We start from the raw sequence: 15,461 nt of genomic DNA, 5'->3' as shown, positions 1-15,461 counted from the left end.
CTCTCCTTTCCTTGTTCTACGGATTCTGATTCACCAGAGCATGTCCTGGAGGGGGGGTGGGGGGACAGAAAGGCACACTCTCTGCCCCTTGCTTTGCTTATTGTCCAAAGTGCATCCAACAGGACCCAGACTTTTTATTTTTATTTTGGGGGTCATTCCGAGTTGTTCGTTCGTTGCCGATTTTCGTTATATATTGCGAAAAGACGCTAACTGCGCATGCGCAATGTTCGCAGTGCGACTGCGCCAAGTAAATATGCTAAGCAGTTTGGTATTTTACTCACGGCTTTACGAGGAAATTTCTTTGTTCTGACGATCGTAGTGTGATTGACAGGAAGTGGGTGTTTCTGGGCGGAAACTCGCCGTTTTGTAGGTGTGTGGGAAAAAATGCTACAGTTTCTGGGAAAAACGCGGGAGTGGCTAAAGAAACGGGGGAGTGTCTGTGCGAACGCTGGGTGTGTTTGTGACGTCAAACCAGGAACGAAACTGACTGAACTGATCGCAGTGGCTGAGTAAGTCTCGTCCTACTCAGAAACTGCTAAGAATTTTCTTTTCGCTATTGTGCGAATCTTTCGTTCGCAATTCTGCTAAGCTAAGATACACTCCCAGAGGGCGGCGGCATAGCGTGTGCACTGCTGCGAAAATCGGCTAGCGAGCGAACAACTCGGAATGAGGGCCCTTGTCACCCTGCAGTCATTGTGACACCCAGGGTCCATTTTGTTATACAATAAGGTGCCATGACACAGTTTGAGAAGTACTGCTGTAGAGTTCACACACATCCTCACATGTTTTCTCTTTCTTCACTTTCCCATCCTCCTAGGCCATCATCGCTGTGTGACCATCTCATACAGCCCACCAAGAACCTTTTCAATCTGGTGGACCATTATGCAGTAGATAACACCTATCCTTGTGTATGAATGCCTGCTTCCTTATATGTTGTAAGCTTGCGAGCAGGGCCTTCCTACCTCTGTGACCTGTGTTATGACCCAGTTTTGTTTTATCACTGTTGTTTCCAATTGTAAAGCGCAATGGAATTTGATGCGTTATATAAGAAACTGTTAATAAATATATAGAGTGGAAGCCAGTAATGGTAAATACAATTTTCTAAACATATATCTTTACACGTATTTAGTTAACCATCAGTATATGCCTCTTCTAAATGAATGGTGCCACTTGTTTTAATCCTAAATTATTAAGATGTTCTAAAGTATAGCAGTATTTTCTAACCTCTCGTACAGTATTTCCTAAATCTAAATAACTTTTACACAGAGTACCCACAGCTAGCTTCATTACATCTTAAGTTACAGGTACAGATAGATGCAGGTAACAGTCTAAAGCTAAAACTTAACCTTTAATTTGAATATTAAGAATCCTGAAATCGGGTATGTATAAACACAAAAATGAACATGTATCGACAATAAATGTTCTCTTTTAGAGGCAAAATATAAACAAAAACATACATATAAACATACACTGATAGATATATAGGCATATCGGGTAGTATGTTGTACATGCACACCGCCCGATCCATCGTGACTGCTGTCACAAACTGGGCGGGTGCCCGCCCAGTTGAGCCGTCGGTCACCATCGGCTGGTGAAGCATGTGTATGGACGGGCTGCTGACTGCCCATACACACAATGCATTGCACCAATATATCCGTAGATATATTGATCATCTGCAGGGCCATCGCGATATGTCTGTGAACGATGGCATTCACGGACATATCGTTGGTACACACTGGACGACGGTCCCGTGATATATCGGCTGTTCAATGGAACGGGCAATATATCGGCCAGTGCGTACGCACCTTAACAAACACACAATCTTTAGAAGGCACTCTGGTCCATTTTCATATCCATGGAGAGAAATCTATAATTGTAATTGTCAGATTGTAAGGTGTCTGCTAGTTGGTAAAGATTTTGGATAGACCGTACTAAAGAAGCATTTCAGAATTCTGCTTTCCCCCATTTACCCAAGCATTGAATAATGGATGCTGCAAACATGCAAGTGGTTACATGGTGTTCTACTTTAAATGATTTATTACTAAGGTTTCCAATTGCATAATACGTGGTAATTGAGATTCCTGATGCTACGGGGTATATGCAATTGCGGTCGAATTGCCGAAAATGTTGAAAAACGGGTCATTTTCGACACAAAAAACCTGTCGAATTTGATTCGACAATGCAATACAGTACTTTTCGACAAAAAAACTGCCGTTTCATTTTCGACTTTTGGCAATTCGACTTTTTTTCAATTCGACATGTCTGCAATGTTACAATGCGGCTTTTCGACAAAAGTATATTCAGTTGAAGAATGTCGATTCGACAACAGTGCTTTTCGACAGTCATTTCGTCAATTTCATTCCGCCTTATTTTCCTGTCGTGTTCTAATAAAAAAACTTTCAAAACAAGAATTTTTTTATTGCTAATAGCATATCTATTTATATTAGAAGGGATTATCTACTTGGTTTGTCCATAGGAGCCACAAGTAGTATTTAATCGATTTTTTTAAAAGAATATTTTTTTTTTACTAACTACAATAATATGGAGAGATCAGTGCATGTTTTTAGGTTGGAAGGGGTGTGAAAGTGTTAAAATTCCTGAAAAAAATGCGTGGCGTCCCCCCTCCTAAGCATAACCAGCCTCGGGATCTTTGAGCCGGTCCTGGTTGTAAAAATACGGGGGGGTGGGGGGGGGGGGAATGACAGGGGTTCCCCCATATTTTAACAACCACCACCGGGCTCTGCGTCCGGTCCTGATGCAAAAAATACGGGGGACAAAAGACGTAGGGGTCCCCCGTATTTTTCATACCAGCACCGGGCTCCACTAGCCAGAGAGATAATGCCACAGCCGGGGGACACTTTTATATAGGTCCCTGCGGCCGTGGCATTAAATCCCCAACTAGTCACCCCTGGGCGGGGTACCCTGGAGGAGTGGGGACCCCTTAAATCAAGGGGTCCCCCCTCTCCAGCCACCCAAGGGCCAGGGGTGAAGCCCGAGGCTGCCCCCCACCCCCCATCCAAGGGCGGCGGATGGGGGGCTGATAGCCATGTGTAAAAAATAAAAATAAAAAAAATTTGTTTCTCTAACGTCCTAGTGGATGCTGGGGACTCCGTAAGGACCATGGGGATAGACGGGCTCCGCAGGAGACATGGGCACTTTAAGAAAGAATTTAGGTTCTGGTGTGCACTGGCTCCTCCCTCTATGCCCCTCCTCCAGACCTCAGTTTGATACTGTGCCCAGACGAGCTGGGTGCTTTTCAGTGAGCTCTCCTGAGTTCGCTGAGAGATAGTATTTTGTTAGGTTTTTTATTTTCAGGGAGCTCTGCTGGCAAGACTCCCTGCATCGTGGGACAGAGGGGAGAGAAGCAGCCCTACTCTCTGAAGCTAGGTCCTGCTTCTTAGGCTACTGGACACCATTAGCTCCAGAGGGATCGTACGCAGGATCTCACCCTCGCCGTCCGATCCCAGAGCCGCGCCGCCGTCCCCCTCGCAGAGCCGGAAGACAGAAGCCGGGTGAGTATGAGAAGCAAGAAGACTTCAAATCGGCGGCAGAAGACTCCGTTCTTCACTAAGGTAACGCACAGCACTGCAGCTGTGCGCCATTGCTCCCACACACCTCACATACTCCGGTCACTGTAAGGGTGCAGGGCGCAGGGGGGGGCGCCCTGGGCAGCATTTGGAACCTCTTTTTGGCAAAAGTAAACATATATATACAGTTGGGCACTGTATATATGTATGAGCCCCCGCCAAGAAAATGCATATTTAAGCGGGACAGAAGCTCGCCGTCGAGGGGGCGGGGCTTCTTCCTCAGCACTCACCAGCGCCATTTTTTCTCCACAGCTCCGCTGAGAGGAAGCTCCCCAGGCTCTCCCCTGCAGATTCACGGTAGAAGAGGGTAAAAAGAGAGGGGGGGCACATAAATTAGGCGCAAAAACACAATATAAACAGCAGCTACTGGGTTAACATTAAGTTACTGTGTTATTCCTGGGTTATAGCGCTGGGGTGTGTGCTGGCATACTCTCTCTCTGTCTCTCCAAAGGGCCTTGTGGGGGAACTGTCTTCAAAAAGGGCATTCCCTGTGTGTGTGGTGTGTCGGTACGCTTGTGTCGACATGTCTGATGAGGAAGGCTATGTGAAAGCAGAGCGGGAGCAAATGAATGTGGTGTCTCCGCCGACGGTGCCGACACCTGATTGGATGGATATGTGGAAGGTTTTAAATGATAATGTTAATTCCTTACATAAAAGGTTAGAAAAAGCTGAAGCCTCAGGACACTCGGGGTCCCAACCCATGCCTGATCCTATGTCGCAGAGGCCGACAGGGTCTCAGAAGCGCCCACTATCCCAAATTATTGACACTGATACCGACATGGATTCTGACTCCAGTGTCGATTACGATGATGCAAAATTACAGCCAAAATTGGCTAAATCTATCCGTTATATGATTATAGCAATTAAGGATGTGTTGCACATCACAGAGGAAACCCCAGTCCCTGACAGGAGGGTACATATGTATGGGGAAAAGAAGCCACAGGTAACCTTTCCCCCCTCACACGAGCTAAATGAGTTATGTGAAAAGGCTTGGGAATCTCCAGATAAAAAACTGCAGATTTCCAAAAGGATTCTTATGGCGTATCCTTTCCCGCCAACGGACAGGTTACGCTGGGAATCCTCCCCTAGGGTGGACAAAGCTTTAACACGCTTATCCAAGAAGGTAGCCCTGCCGTCACAGGATACGGCTACCCTCAAAGATGCTGCGGATAGAAAACAGGAGGGTACCCTGAAGTCCATTTATACACATTCAGGTACCTTACTGAGGCCGGCGATCGCTTCGGCCTGGGTGTGTAGTGCTGTAGCAGTGTGGACGGACACCCTGTCTGAGGAACTTGATACCTTAGACAAGGATACTATATTATTGACCCCGGGGCATATTAAAGACGCTGTCCTATATATGAGAGATGCTCAAAGAGACATTAGTCTACTGGGTTCTAGAATAAATGCAATGCCGATTTCTGCCAGAAGGGTCCTGTGGACTCGGCAATGGACAGGTGATGCCGACTCAAAAAGGCATATGGAGGTTTTACCTTACAAGGGTGAGGAAATGTTTGGGGAGGGTCTCTCGGACCTGGTCTCCACAGCTACTGCTGGAAAGTCAAATTTTTTGCCATATGTTTCCTCACCGCCTAAGAGAGCACCGTATTATCAAATGCAGTCCTTTCGATCACAGAAAAACAAAGTCCGAGGTGCGTCCTTTTTTGCCAGAGGCAGGGGCAGAGGAAAGAAGCTGCACAACACAGCTAGTTCCCAGGAACAGAAGTCCTCCCCGGCCTCTACAAAATCCACCGCATGACGCTGGGGCTCCACAAGCGGAGCTAGGCCCGGTGGGGACACGTCTTCGAAATTTCAGCCACAAGTGGGTTCACTCCCAGTTGGATCCCTGGGCAAAAGATATTGTGTCTCAGGGATACAAGCTGGAATTCGAGGAGATGCCCCCGCACCGATACCTCAAATCGGCCCTGCCAGCTCCCCCCACGAGAGGGAAATAGTGTTAACTGCAATTCACAAATTGTATCTTCAACAGGTGGTGGTCAAGGTTCCCCTCCTTCAACAAGGAAGGGGTTATTATTCGACCATGTTTGTAGTCCCGAAACCGGACGGTTCGGTCAGACCCATATTGAATTTAAAATCCCTGAACCTATACCTGAAAAGGTTCAAGTTCAAGATGGAATCGCTGAGAGCGGTCATCGCAAGCCTGGAAGGGGGGGATTTTATGGTGTCTCTGGACATACAGGATGCATACCTTCATATCCCCATTTATCCACCTCATCAGGCGTACCTCAGATTTGTGGTACAGGATTGTCATTACCAATTTCAGACGTTGCCGTTTGGTCTCTCCACGGCACCGAGAATATTTACCAAGGTAATGGCGGAAATGATTGTACTCCTGCGGAAACAAGGAGTCACAATTATCCCATACTTGGACGATCTCCTCATAAAAGCGAGATCAAGAGAGCAGTTGCTGATCAGCGTAGCACTTTCTCTGGAAGTGTTACGGCAACACGGCTGGATTCTGAATATTCCAAAGTCGCAGTTGGTTCCTACGACTCGTCTGCCTTTCCTGGGCATGATTCTAGACACAGACCAGAAAAGGGTTTATCTCCCGATGGAGAAAGCTCAGGAACTCATGACACTGGTCAGGGACCTATTAAAACCAAAACAGGTGTCAGTGCATCACTGCACTCGTGTCCTGGGAAAGATGGTGGCATCATACGAGGCCATTCCCTTCGGCAGGTTCCATGCGAGGACTTTTCAATGGGACTTACTGGACAAGTGGTCCGGATCACATCTTCAGATGCATCGGTTAATCACCCTATCCCCCAGGGCCAGGGTATCACTCCTGTGGTGGCTGCAGAGCGCTCATCTTCTCGAGGGCCGCAGATTCGGCATTCAGGACTGGATCCTGGTGACCACGGACGCAAGCCTCCGAGGTTGTGGTGCAGTCACACAGGGAAGAAATTTCCAAGGTCTGTGGTCAAGTCAAGAGACTTGCCTTCACATCAACATCCTGGAACTAAGGGCCATATACAACGCCCTACGTCAAGCGGAGACCCTGCTTCGCGACCAACCGGTTCTGATTCAGTCAGACAACATCACCGCAGTGGCTCATGTAAACCGCCAAGGCGGCACAAGGAGCAGAGTGGCGATGGCGGAAGCCACCAGAATTCTTCGCTGGGCGGAGAATCACGTAAGCGCACTGTCAGCAGTGTTCATCCCGGGAGTGGACAACTGGGAAGCAGACTTCCTCAGCAGACACGACCTCCACCCGGGAGAGTGGAGACTTCATCAGGAAGTCTTCGCACAGATTACAAGTCGGTGGGAACTGACACAGGTGGACATGATGGCATCCCGCCTCAACAAAAAGCTACAGAGGTATTGCGCCAGGTCAAGAGACCCTCAGGCGATAGCTGTAGACGCCTTGGTGACACCGTGGGTGTTCCATTCGGTCTATGTATTTTCTCCGCTTCCTCTCATACCCAAGGTGCTGAGGATAATAAGAAAAAGAGGAGTGAGAACAATACTCATTGTTCCAGATTGGCCAAGAAGGACTTGGTATCCAGATCTGCAAGAAATGCTCACAGAGGACCCGTGGCCTCTTCCTCTAAGACAGGACTTGTTGCAACAGGGGCCCTGTCTGTTCCAAGACTTACCGCGGCTGCGTTTGACGGCATGGCGGTTTAACGCCGGATCCTAGCAGAGAAAGGCATTCCGGATGAGGTCATTCCTACGCTGATAAAGGCTAGGAAGGACGTGACAGCTCAACATTATCACCGTATATGGCGAAAATATGTTGCTTGGTGTGAGGCCAGGAATGCTCCTACGGAGGAATTCCAGCTGGGCCGTTTCCTTCACTTCCTACAGTCCGGAGTGAATTTGGGCCTAAAATTGGGTTCCATTAAGGTACAGATTTCGGCCCTATCCATTTTCTTTCAAAAAGAGTTGGCTTCTCTACCTGAAGTTCAGACGTTTGTAAAGGGAGTGCTGCATATTCAGCCCCCTTTTGTGCCTCCAGTGGCACCTTGGGATCTTAACGTGGTGTTGAGTTTCCTGAAATCCCACTGGTTTGAACCACTCAAAACGGTGGAGTTGAAATATCTCACGTGGAAGGTGGTCATGCTATTAGCCTTGGCTTCGGCTAGGCGTGTGTCAGAGTTCGTGGCTTTGTCACATAAAAGCCCCTAACTGGTTTTCCATGCGGATAGAGCAGAATTGCGGACCCGTCCACAATTTCTGCCGAAAGTGGTTTCATCCTTTCATATAAACCAACCTATTGTGGTGCCTGTGGCTACTACTGACTTGGAGGATTCCGAGTTACTTGATGTGGTCAGGGCTTTGAAGGTTTATGTAGCCAGAACGGCTAGGGTCAGGAAAACAAGAGTCTTTGTTTATCCTATATGCTTCCAACAAGCTTGGTGCTCCTGCTTCAAAGCAAGCTATTGCTCGCTGGATCTGTAACACGATTCAGCAGGCTCATTCTGCGGCTGGATTGCCGCTGCCAAAATCAGTTAAGGCCCATTCCACTAGGAAGGTGGGCTCTTCTTGGGCGGCTGCCCGAGGGGTCTCGGCATTACAGCTTTGCCGAGCGGCTACTTGGTCAGGTTCAAACACTTTTGCAAAGTTCTACAAGTTTGATACCCTGGCTGAGGAGGACCTTGTGTTTGCTCAATCGGTGCTGCAGAGTCATCCGCACTCTCCCGCCCGTTTGGGAGCTTTGGTATAATCCCCATGGTCCTTACGGAGTCCCCAGCATCCACTAGGACGTTAGAGAAAATAAGATTTTACTTACCGGTAAATCTATTTCTCGTAGTCCATAGTGGATGCTGGGCGCCCATCCCAAGTGCGGATTGTCTGCAATACTTGTAAATAGTTATTGCTAACTAAAGTCCTTATCTGATTTTCCATATGGAGAGGGCAGAATGGAGGACTCGTCCCCAGTTTCTCCCTAAGGTGGTATCAGTTTTTCACTTGAACCAACCTATTGTGGTGCCTGCGGCTACTAGGGACTTGGAGGATTCCAAGTTACTGGACGTAGTCAGGGCCTTGAAAAAATTATGTTTCCAGGACGGCTAGAGTCAAGAAAATTGACTCGCTATTTATCCTGTATGCACCCAACAGTCTGGGTGCTCCTGCTTCTAAGCAGACTATCGCTCGCTGGATCTGTGACACGATTCAGCAGGCGCATTCTGCGGCTGGACTGCCGCATCCTAAATCAGTGAAAGCCCATTCCACAGGGAAGGTGGGCTCATCTTGGGCGGCTGCCCGAGAGGTCTCGGCTTTACAACTTTGCCGAGCTGTTACTTGGTCAGGGGCAAACACATTTGCAAAATTCTACAAATTTGATACCCTGGCTGAGGAGGACCTTGAGTTCTCTCATTCTGTGCTGCAGAGTCATCCGCACTCTCCCGCCCGTTTGGGAGCTTTGGTATAATCCCCATGGTCCTTTCGGAGTTCCCAGCATCCACTAGGACGTCAGAGAAAATAAGATTTTACTCACCGGTAAATCTATTTCTCGTAGTCCGTAGTGGATGCTGGGCGCCCGTCCCAAGTGCGGAATTCTTCTGCAATACTTGTTTATAGTTATTGCTTCAATAAGGGTTATGTTATGGTTGCATCAGGGTTGACCTGATGCTCTGTTGTTTATCATACTGTTAACTGGTTGTTTTCACTTGTTATACGGTATGATTGGTGTGGCTGGTATGAATCTTGCCCTGGATTACCAAAATCCTTTCCTTGTACTGTCAGCACTTCTGGGCATAGTTTCTCTAACTGAGGTCTGGAGGAGGGGCATAGAGGGAGGAGCCAGTGCACACCAGAACCTAAATTCTTTCTTAAAGTGCCCATGTCTCCTGCGGAGCCCGTCTATCCCCATGGTCCTTACAGAGACCCCAGCATCCACTACGGACTACGAGAAATAGATTTACCGGTAAGTAAAATCTTATTTTTTTTGTAGCAGAACTACATGTCCCAGCAAGCCTCCCCCGCAAGCAGGTACTTGGAGAACCACAAGTACCAGCATGCGGGGGGGAAATGGGCCCGCTGGTAACTGTAGTTCTACTACAAAAAAATACCCAAATAAAAACAGTACACACACACCGTGACAGTATAACTTTATTACATACATGCACACCTGCATACATACATACATACCTATGTTGACACGAAGAGTCGGTCCCCTTCTCCACGTAGAATCCACGAGGTACCTGTAAATAAAATTATACTCTCAACAATCCAGTGTAGATCGGTCCTCTTCTTGTTTGTAATCCACGTACTTGGCAAAATAAAAAAACGAAGAACCCGAACCGCAAGGTTATGTGGGGTCACTCTTGTGGTCTACTGCTGACCGCAAAGTTCCCACCATTGGATACAATGGAGCGCCTATGCGCTACAGTGTATCTCGAGTACGCCGCCTGATTGACAGCTCAGGCGCGCACAGCCAATCAGGAGAGTGCCATGACGTGGCGCTCCCTGATTGGCTGAAGGGACCCTCTTTGACAGTCGGGGAAAGGGGTCCCATGTGTAAACATGGGACCCCTTTCAGTGCGTGGTCCGTGGTTTCCGTTTTTTTATTTTGCCAAGTACGTGGATTACAAACAAGAAGAGGACCGATCTACACTGGATTGTTGTGAGTATAATTTTATTTACAGGTACCCCGTGGATTCTACGTGGAGAAGGGGACCGACTCTTCGTGTCAACATAGGTAAGTATGTGTGTATGTTGGTGTGCATGTATGTAATATAGTTATACTGTCATGGTGTGTATGTACTGTTTTTATTTGGGTATTTTTTTTGTAGTAGAACTACAGGTACCAGCGGGCCTGTTTCCCCCCCGCATGCTGGTACTTGTGGTTCTCCAAGTACCAGCTTGCGGGGGAGGCTTGCTGGGACTTATAGTACTGCTACAAAAAACAATATTCTTTTTTTTGACACATGGCTATCAGCCCCCCATCTGCCGCCCTTGGATGGGAAGGGGGGGGGGGGGCAGCCTCGGGCTTCACCCCTGGCCTTTGGGTGGCTGGAGGGGGGGACCCTTGATTTAAGGGGTCCCCACTCGTCCAGGGTACCCCGGCCAGGGGTGACTAGTTGGGGATTTAATGCCATGGCCGCAGGGACCTATATATAAGTGTCCCCCGGCTGTGGCATTATCTCTCTGGCTAGTGGAGCCCGGTGCTGGTGTGAAAAATACGGGGGACCCCTACGTCTTTTGTCCCCCCATATTTTTTGCACCAGGACCGGACGCAGAGCCCGGTGCTGGTTGTTAAAATACGGGGGAACCCCTTTCATTTCCCCCCCCCCCTGACTATCGGGATGCCGTTGTCTGTGTACTGATGGCCGGCATCCCGATCGTCTGTTAATCATACTGATCCCTTACAATGTGCTATTCATGAGCTCAGTAAAACATTGTTACCCCTGGACAGAGATTGCTTAGTTCAAGTAACCAAAACATCATATATGTTGGGATCCTCAACGAATGCATGGTTAAAAAATATTTTTTTTTTCTCAGTGCAATGTAGATGAATGTCTGAAAGGCTAACTCATTTATAACGCTATTCTTGCTCACCATTATACCATCTCCTTTGTGTGGAAAACCCACATTGATCTAACTTCATTTCATGTTGTCACGTATGCTTTTCTGCAGGAAGTGATAACTGGATAAGATGTTTTTATTTATGTTCTTTTTTTGTTTGTTTATTTAGGTGTATATGAAAATCTGGGGCTTACAGAAGAAATGTCTCCTGCACTTCTCCTTACCACTTGTTCTATGATAAAGGACTGGTTAAAGAACAGCACAAGGGAAACAGAGTGGTGTTGAGGGCAATAGTGCACAGCTGGCTTCAAGAAAATGTCTGACCGCTAGTAACTGGAGAAAACTGATACCTATATGTACTTTATCTATACATTTTGTATTACATATTGCCATTCCTGCATCTATCTTCTAATATATACAATATAAACTGTAGGAACTGATTTTACGAGCATGGTCTACTTCAGTAAGTTATTCATATGTGATTTTTGTTTTCCTCACAGGCCATTTGTAAGATGCACTTCAGTAGCATAATTAAGATGGAGTCTGGAATATCTATCTGCATTAAGTGCCACTGTAGTGTGTTTATGTCCTGCCATTTTCAGTATCATGATCACCGCATCCACATTGTATTTAAGCATTGTTAGGTGGACAATGAACCAAATTACACAAATGTATTTAGGGATGTATATATAAATGCTGCAGCCAGTTTGGTTCTTGGCAAAGTATATTATGGGGGTTTAACATATTTTGGAGAATTACCTATGGGGACATTATTAGCATACATATAAGGATTCAGTGAGCCATACATATTAGTTATGTTCAGCGTGTCATGCCATTCTGCATATAAACATAACATTGCAGTTGGATTTATATCAAAACTGTTCTTTTTTTAAAATCTAAATTTATATTCTCTGTTTTACCTGCAGGACCACCAGGATAGAAAGTACTTTTATTTGTAACAAATGTATAACGAAAACTGACTTGTGGTAACATAGTGTTGAAATGTCAGTATTTATTGAAGGGCAAACTTAGTATAAAAGTATAAACAGCATGTATGGTAATATTGGGCTCATTTAGTAGCATGGTACAATGGGAACAAATGTGCCCTGTCTTGTAGTGACCAAACACATTTTAGCTTATATTTTTTTTAAACTGTGCTAGGAAAATTGGCGTTCTGTTTCCTTGACATGTTATGGCACATCTGTGCACATAGACCATGTTATTAAATGTGTGTTGTATTTGATTTTTCATATTCTACTTCCTTAGAACTAGCAGACTTCAATCAGTGGCTGCAGTTCAGTAAGGATGTTATATCAAGTGCGGACCAAATGCCCTATAGTCTCTTTATCGTTGACCACTGTTATCAAAAAGGACAGTTTACTGATGAAATTACATTGGGGTACATGGTATATACACCGTTATTACTGCTAAATAATCTGGCTAGTATTTCTTAAAATATTCAGTGACCTGACATCCTTGAATTGTTTACTGAAGTGTAGAAATCCTTATAACCAGACCTCTTTATGAACTGCAATCTGGGAACTACAGTCCATGCTTTTCCACTGATGTATACATTATAGTATGTAATATGTATATTGGCTAAGAGTGTACAGTCTTAATGATTTAGTCCAGAACTGGGACCAAAGGATCATTATCATAATTGAGTCCCTCAGTAACAGCATATTTATTGTGAAAGAACAATATCTTTAGACAGAAATCAATAGGCGTGAAAAAGTGTATAGACCAAAGTAATCAATTCAATTCTAACATTGCTTTTCAATAAACTGTAAAATATGTGACTGTCATAAGCAGCACCACTTTTTTCAAAATGCGAGGTCTAACTTTTACAATACATCATAGTGTGCTGACATGTGAAAGCTAAATCATTTATCTTAATTCACTTGGATTAGCTACCAGTATAAGACAACTGAAAAGTGCACCACCTCCCCCCCCCCCCCCCCCTCCCCCCCCCAAAAAAAAAAACAGCAGTGTACCATTTTAATGAGAAACGTTGATTCATGATTAACTGCCCCTGTACAAATAGAGGAGACTGAAAAATAAAAAGATGACTGAAAACAATGGGTTTGTGTTTTTCTGTTTGGTACATTTGTAGGCAAGACCAGCATAAAAAATATACATTGTTTTATTTACCTTTTACACTACAAATGTATTTGTGATGCAGGAAAGGAAATGTGTTAACTATGTCTGATTATTGCTCGGCCAAGTACAAGCCTGTTCAGACGCATAGTGTTGGAGACTGAGGACGTAGTTTGCCCTCTATTCCAAATAACAATATAACATTTTAGATATTTAGTTTGATAGGATAAGCTTTGGAATGGTAAAACATTGTTTGGAAGACAGGCATGCACTTATTAAAAAAGGGGGGTGGGGGAGCATAATTGCATGCATTGGGGGCAATAATACAGCATAGTTCCCCTTTAGTAAACAGAATAAAACATCTGTATTTTGGGTCCATGGCCAGAAAATTCCTAGACCATAAACCCATTCAGAAATTGTGGTCAGGCCTAAAGAGGCGGGTGGACAAACAAAAACCCACAAATTCTGACTAACTCCAAGCATTGATTAGGCAAGACTGGGTGGCCAAAAGCCAGTTTGTGGCCCAGAAGTTGATTGACAGCATGCCAGGGTGAATTACAGAGGTCTTGAAAAAGAAGGGTCAACACTGCAAATATTGACTTTGTATAAACTTAATGTAATTGTCAAAAAAAGCCTTTGACACTTATGAAATGCTTGTAATTTAACTTCACTATACCACAGTAACATCTGACAAAAGGTTTGAAAACACTGAACCAGCAGACTTTGTGAAAACCAATACTTGTGTCATTCTCAAAACTTTTGGCCATGGCTGTACTTTGTTTTAGTATGTTTAGTCTTTCTACATACATTCAGATGTAATGGGAATAATAAGCAGTATAAAATGGTTTTATTTAAAGATGTAAAATAAATCAAAGCCTAATAACTTTGGATTGTTAGGGGGGAATGCAATTGTTTGAAAAGTCGGTTGCGTGTCTGTTTTTTACTATTAGATAGGAAAAAAACAGACACCCAACCGACTTTTCAAACAATTGAAAAGGGGGGTACACGCGTAGCGATGTGTGCTGAGCGATATAGCACAGCGCTCAGCACATATCTCTCCCCCCGCTCAGCATACAGCGCAATGTGTGCTGAGCGAGGTGCGTGGGGGGGCGCTCACTTCACCCAGCGGTGAAGTGAGCAATCTAACCGGCGATAGTGACGAGTATCGCTATGGGGCATACACATGGAGCGATCTGTGCTTCTTTTCTAAACAATCTAGTCAGGTTGCTTAGAATTTAAGCACATATCACTGTGTGTGGACCCCCCTTTAGAAAGCATTAAAACATGGTTGCTCAAGGTTTATAATACATAGCAAAGTTTCACAGTTTCATTAAAACATGCAAAAAAAATAAAACACTTGGAAACAAAAAATAAACAACTTTTTTCCCAACCCTGCTTGAAACTACATTACACAGAGACAACACACAATAAGATCATAAAATAAGAAGAAACTTTAGATTGACTACTTTAGAGACAGCCATACAGAAATTTTTATTAGACTCCATCTTACTACATACCCAAACATAATGCCATAATTCCCTAGATCTGCAGTCTGTGTAGCAGTGGCATTCACATATTGCCAGTTATAGCATTCACCCTGTATGTATTGCTCTTGCTCTAATAGTGCTTTTGATTAACCCAGAAAGTTTATTTTCCCTTTTCTTTTCTCTGACGTCCTAGTGGATGCTGGGAACTCCGAAAGGACCATGGGGAATAGCGGGCTCCGAAGGAGGCTGGGCACTCTAGAAAGATTTATGACTACCTGGTGTGCACTGGCTCCTCCCACTATGACCCTCCTCCAAGCCTCAGTTAGATCTTGTGCCCGGCCGAGGTTGGATGCACACTAGGGGCTCTCCTGAGCCTCTAGAAAGAAAGTATAGAATTAGGTTTTTTATTTTCAGTGAGACCTGCTGGCAACAGGCTCACTGCAGCGAGGGACTAAGGGGAGAAGAAGCGAACTCGCCTGCTTGCAGCCGGATTGGGCTTCTTAGGCTACTGGACACCATTAGCTCCAGAGGGATCGACCGCAGGCCCAGTCCTTGGTGTTCGGTCCCGGAGCCGCGCCGCCGTCCCCCTTACAGAGCCAGAAGCAAGAAGAGGTCCGGAAAATCGGCGGCAGAAGACATCAGTCTTCACCAAGGTAGCGCACAGCACTGCAGCTGTGCGCCATTGCTCCTCATGCACACTTCACACTCCGGTCACTGAGGGTGCAGGGCGCTTGGGGGGGGCGCCCTGAGCAGCAATAAAAACACCTTGGCTGGCAAAAATACCACAATATATAGCCCC

At 45.6% G+C, this 15,461-nt stretch overlaps 1 protein-coding gene across 1 annotated transcript in view; it reads left to right on the top strand.

Annotated features, from left to right (window-relative positions):
- LOC134910021 (ras-related protein Rab-4A) overlaps positions 1–13,157 on the top strand; it is a 308,271-nt gene extending 295,114 nt beyond the window's left edge. Inside the window, exon 8 of the mRNA XM_063917561.1 lies at positions 11,248–13,157. The gene's annotated coding sequence lies outside the window, so the exon portion shown is untranslated. The remainder of the gene's footprint in view (positions 1–11,247) is intronic.
- Positions 13,158–15,461: the final 2,304 nt, after the last annotated feature.

This window comes from Pseudophryne corroboree, chromosome 4 (genome assembly GCF_028390025.1).
Source record: "Pseudophryne corroboree isolate aPseCor3 chromosome 4, aPseCor3.hap2, whole genome shotgun sequence".
Classification (NCBI taxonomy): Eukaryota; Metazoa; Chordata; class Amphibia; order Anura; family Myobatrachidae; genus Pseudophryne; species Pseudophryne corroboree.
The sequence above is the reverse complement of the archived record's forward strand: the minus strand, read 5'-3'. Positions and strand labels throughout refer to the sequence as shown.